Here is a 6,232-nt window from a genome sequence, read left to right as displayed (position 1 = left end):
CTAAGGAGAGAAAAATATATGCTTTAAATAATTTTTAAGGTAAGACAGAGAAAACCCACAGTGGTCTTATGAATTCCACTATTGCTAGATCACTAAACCTGCATTATTTATGTTAAATTTAATTATGTATATGGAACACAGCCTTGACTATTCCCATTTAGTACAGGAACATTCCGCACGACCTGCGGCAAGAGTGAGGTATTCCAAGGAAAACAGTATTTAAGTCCATGGCATTAGCTACAGAGTCCAAGAAAGGCTTTGCTGCTGACATGAAATAATTCCCTGAAACTTGCATTGCATTCTCCTGGAACGAGAAGCCAGGAGGTAGGCTTTCAAGAACAGCTCATCAGTAAATACAAAATAGGTGCAACTGAACTCAGCTGAAAGAATTAAGCTGCATTTTTTTTTCATTGTCTAACAAAAATATATATATACCTGTATTAAGCACACAGCGTTTAGTAATTAAACAGAGCTTTAAATTATTAAAATTATTTACAAATACTTCTACTAATTCTTAAGCAGTCCCACAGCACACTACATCAATTTAGCTTTACAGAACAAAGAAGCAAACTAACTGAAGGCCCAGCCACACTGTACCAGAAAAACTACAATTAGCAATGAAGTCTTCTTACCCTCCAACTATGTACGGCACTCATTACAGCACACTCCTTCAGGGTTTTTTTGCATTTAATGTTAAACACAATAACCATGGAACACTTTCCATAGCATATTTGCCGCAGCGTTATTTTTAACCACAAGCGTAGTTTGACTTTTTTTTTTAAAGCAAAAAAGTTTATTTACACGAACCCTAAGTACCTCGAAATTATATTGTATAAAATATTAAGTTAATTAAAAGTTTACAAGCCCAGAGTACATTACTTTTAAAAAATGTCTGGTACCACCAATTCGTTTAGGAGTTAAAACGGTAACTGGAAAGAAATTAGAAGTTATGTTAACTACATATGCCCGCGCTTTGCCCTCTGCAGCTCGCAGCTCCTCAGGTGCTCCCCGCCCGGCCTGGCCCACAGCCCGGGGGGCGACGGCGAGGCCCGACCCCCGCCCCAGACCAACAGCCCCAGCGCGCCCCAAGGCGCTGCCGCGCAAACGGCCGCTTCCGCCTGCGGGGCGGCGCTGGGCCCAGGCCGTTGTGCGGCTCCGCCCGGGGACGGGCTGCTGCCCGCGAAAGGAGCGGGCCCCGTCCCCGCTCGGCCGCAGCGTTCCGCCGGGACCTCCCCGCTGCCGTAGGGCGGCGGAGGCCGCCCTGGGCTAGCGGAAGTCGGCGGGCCCAGCTTGCCTCTGCTCTGCTCTGCCCCCGCCCGCCGCGCCTCACCTGAGCCGCCCCCAGCGCCGCCGCCCCTCACATGCCGCCACGGCCCCTCACACCCCTTTGTTGTCCTCCCTCCTCCCTCTCCGCTCCTTCTGCCGTCAAGCGACGCCGAGCGCAGGAAACTAGCCCGCTGCCGCAAAGGCGGCTGTCGTAACGCGCAACTCCCTCCTCCTCGGCACGCAGCGGGCCAGGCCCAGCCGGGAGCAGTAGCTTTTAAACCTACCGGGGGACCGGGACTGCTGGCGTGCGGGCTGGGGCGGGGCCGGGCGACACCCCGACCCGGGGTAGAGGGGCTGCGGGGGTGCCCGCGCCCAGCCGGAGGGTGCCTGGCGTCGCCCTGAGGGGATGAGAGCGATCCCTGAGGGAATGAAGGAGGCCCCGCTCAGGGGCACGGGGGGCCCTCCTCGGCGGGACCGCTGAGGAGATCCTCTGTTCCCTCCTACACTGGCCCCCCGCACTTTACACCGAGGTGGGGGTCTCGGTCCGGGCACACCTGAGCCCCGGCCTGCAGCTCCGGGAAGAGCAGTGGGAGTCGGCCCCGGAGGACTCTCCGGGAAGTCCCCTGGAGGGGCCTGGCCAGGTACCTGAGCAGGTGTGCTCAGTGCTCAGGCATGCGCAGGCAGTGAGGAAATTGCCACGGCGTTGAACTGGGTTCTTATAGGTAATAATTTTTGATGTCTTGCACAGAATTTAAGCTTTCACTTAGAACTTTTTCTTGCACGCACAAAATCTTGGTTCGTTGCCAGGGGCAGACAGTTTTAGCCTTTTTTAAGAGCCTGTTCCCTTGAAGGCAGTATATAGTCCTAAGCCGGAAACAGCAGTTAAATGTCAGTACTGTTCAGAAATCTGCTGTTTGCATATTTTAACAGAAGTGGATTACCTCTCTGTACTGTCCTTCTCTGGGTCGCTTTCAGCATCATTAGCTGTGTATAAAGAAATTCCCCAAGTAAGATATATATAGGTTAAAAATTTAAAGGAATTACTGGCTAACGAAAATGAACAAGCTTCTGACAAGCCACTGGATGAGGTATTAGTGTGGTCCCCAATCGCTGATAAAACACTTCAAGTCTGCTGGCCAAACAAGCATCAAGGAAAGGATGGGCCTCCACTGCTACCTCAGTTTTAATAACGTCATTCACTGGGTTTGTTGATGTGGGTGACACTGGCAACCCATTGAAGATAACTGGGTTTTATTGACTGTAGGATTGATACTTTTCTTCTTGAATCCTTGTGCTGCTAATAGTCCTTGTCTCAACAACTTTACTTCTGTTTGTAATTTTACTTTTCTTGTCTTTCTACAGACACAGTCCTCTCTCAATTTAGCAGTTTCCCCAGAAGTCTGGGTCAAAGTCGTGCAGCAAATCCATATCATCCAGGCTGGGCTTGCTCCTTGGTATACAGGTAGCTGAGTCCCTCAAGGAGGCGGATTAGTGACAGAGCGGCGTGAGGGTCCACTTTTTGGTGGCTTAGTATCTTTTGATCATAAGTGACATCATGGTATTAGGCTGAGTTGTGATTTTATCTTTACCTTTGCCTAATGGGCTGCAGCCACCAGCAAGTTTAAGAGTCAACTTAGTGACAATGCTCTTATCTGCATCCAATCTTGCCCCTGCTACCGTGGCTCAGACATGGTGTAATGCTGCTGTGTATCAAGGCCTCGAGTGGTGTCATGCTTTGCTTTGCTTAACAAGCCAGCGCTATTAATGAGAATTTGACAGTTTCATCAAAAATTTGTCAGTTCAAGATATCGGAAGTGTTTTAAAGTAGTGAGAATCTGTTCCTTGCTTAAGTATATGCAAATCCATTTTTACATATACAGGCTGCAGAGAATTATATAACATCTTTAAAGGGACAGAAATAGGTTTCATTGATATTAAACACTTACTCGTCAGTGATAGAAATATTTCCATGTGATATTTTAATACATCTGTTTGTCACATCTTGTTATGGGTGTCAGTAATCCATGAAAAAAAAAAAGTTCAGCAGTTTGTAATAACAACTGATAAGCAGTTCCTGTTCTGTCCATAGAGTGAGTGGTTCTGTGGTGAGTTATTTAATTCTTGCAGCAAAGCAAATCTTTTTTCCTATAAGAAGCTTATTGCCAAAAGACAAGGTGTTGCAACCTTACCAGAACTTAAAGCGTATATATTTTTTGCCCTCTTTGCGACACTGATTCTTCCATGAAAGCTTTCTCATTAAAATAACCGTCACATGAACCCTAGCACCACAAAAATCTGCCATTTATTAATTATTAATCATCAAATGAAAAATAAATGCATAAAATAATTTCTTCCCCTCTGCTAATTTTAAAACAGACAAATGTTCTCATTCTTCTTGCAAACAAGGCAATGATAGTAATTATAGTAACCCTTTTTTTTTGTATTTATAGCTTGTGTACAGTACTGCCTGCGGTAGTGCCTCTGAGCCTCTGGCATTTGTTAGGGTGGTGCTACACTGTTTTGGAATTGGATGAGAGGATAAAAAGCTTCCTCTGAAATCTGAGAATTTTTGCTATGTTTTACAAGCATTTCAAGATAAGAAATATTAAAAATACTTAGGTGTACCTTTGATATAATCTGTGTACTCACACTATCCTCAAAGATTTGTTTGACGAGTTGAAGTGAAATGTCCTTTGTCCCAAACTTCCAATCAATGTATAAATTTTTTTATTACTAGGGACATACTATGACAGTATGTGATTTATTTTAACTTACCCAATAATAAAAACATTTTTGAGTAATGACAGAACTGCAAATTCCTTTTAACCCAATTTTTAAATACCTAATCTAGTTTTCTATTCATAGTAGTATAATAGTTTGTCTGTTTACTTCTGCTGAGCATCTTACCTCAAAATACAATTATTTTGCTGAACACCTGACCTGAAAGTATTTTGTTTTGCTCACCTGCTCACCCTTTTCAGTTAGAGTTATCTTAGCTATGAATAGATTTCTTTTAGTGGAATATTCTTACAGAAAAGCATCCATCCTCTTTGTTACTGTCCCAGCCTTGTTCTACAAAGTCTTGGGGAGAGGCACATTCCCAATTTAGTTCAATACCAGATTCTGCTCCAGGCCTGGTGTTGCATCACAGAAGTAAATGAAACTGGGCTTGGGGCCCCTGCATATGAGTGCCTATCATCCAGCAGTTTGTAAAAGGTGCTGCAGGGGTGTGAAGTGATACTCGGTGACATATGGCCATATGTATGTGAGCTGGAGGATATCTACACATATGTGATAATTGTTTTGACTCGGGAAACAAATGCCAGACACGCCTAATGAACAAGTGTTTGTGTAAGCTGTTGGGTAGGAACACACCTAAGGCATTTGAGAAAGCCTCCGCGTACCTCAATCCCCTTCGTATTGACCCTGTGTGGTGAGGGCATGGCAAGGAATTTATTGGTGGCATTGAGCTGCAGCTCCGTCCCCGTGTCTGTGGGGAGCTCCTTCCCCCTGCGGATGCTTGCGGCTCCTTTTCTGGAATGATGACATCATGCTGAGAAGTAGATGAGTGCAGGTGTCTAATATTTCATAGACTGTTTTGTCCTTGCGACACGGGCTTCAGTGACACAGAAGCCTGTTCCTTGGTTGTGAAAAGGGGACCATAGTCTGAAAATGTACTGGCGTTAAATAGTTATGGTCACTGTCTCACTGCTTGCTCTTTCAGAAGAGGCCTTTGGAATAAAAAAAAAAATTCCGATGTAAAGCTTTTCCTCTTCCAAGGGAAAACATGTGTTTAAAATTACAGCATGGTGGCAAGTGCTGATTTATACCGTTAATATCTTAGACGATGCCGGCCCTTGTGCCCACTAGAGCTCATAAAACGCTGATGAAAGGTTTTAGCGTGGTTGACACGTGCCAGGGCTGACGCGAGCATGCACAGAGCACGCAGCTGAGGGCTGGCGGTCGCTCCCCGCCGCGGCGGCCGGTGGCCGAGAGATGGGCCGGGGGCGCTGCCCGCCGCCCCCCCCAAGTGCCTTTTGAAAGTAACGAAAGTTTCCAAACCTCCCAGCAGGCACGTTTTGGCGGCGCTGATTGGTGGAGCCCCCCGCGGCACGTGACCGGCAGCCAATGGGGCGGCAGTGTCCGGCCCGGCTGGGGAGAGCAGCGGTTGCCGGCGCGGAGCCCTGCGGAGCTGCGGCGGTGAGAGTGGGGCTGCTCTGCGTTGCCGGGCGGGAGGGCAGGCGGGCAGGCAGCGCTCCGGGGCTTTCGCCTCTGGCGGAGCGCCCTTACCGCGTGTAGAGGAGGGAACGGCGGTTTCGTGTGCGGCGCAGCCCCTCCCGGTGTCCCTCGTCCTGCGGTGGTAACTGGGGCAGGGTCGGGGAGGCAAAGGGAGAGGGAGCTGGGGCCCTGCCTGTCTGCGGCCCCCGCCCCTTCCCGCATCCTTCCTTGCGAACCTGGATCTCCTGCTTCTGGAGTTGCTCGTGCGGTTGCTGATGGGGAGCGTGGGAGCTGTGCCCGCTGGCTTAGCTCCCTCTCGGCTCCGTGCTCCGAATGGGAACGGGAAGCCCCACAGCTCTGTCTGGCTGACCTCTTGGCTGGCAGCTGGAAGCAGCAAGGTCAGCCGTTTTCAGGAGAGAAAGCTTTGCGGAGTTTCCTCGGGCATCACTGGAAACTCGAAAGGATTGGAGCTGGATTGGTGTCTGAAAAGATGAGGGCTTTGCTGAATTAAGCCTTTTGTTAGAGAAGAGTCTGAGAAGATGATAACTCTTGTCAGTGCTGGCTGTGGGATTCTGTAGTAATCCTGTGCTCCGATGACCTCTTCCTTTTCTTTCTCTCTTGTGGGGATTTTCTTTTGTATTGCTTAAACAAAAGAAAGTAGGCCCTTATGTTACAGGAGGAGCCTTGCAAGGGGACTAATTTAAGAAAATGTAATTTTTGTAGGATGGGAAAGGTTCTTTTCAGGAGC

This window comes from Phaethon aethereus, assembly GCF_964289735.1.
Source record: "Phaethon aethereus genome assembly, chromosome: 15".
NCBI lineage: Eukaryota > Metazoa > Chordata > Aves > Phaethontiformes > Phaethontidae > Phaethon > Phaethon aethereus.
This window is presented reverse-complemented; position numbering follows the sequence as displayed.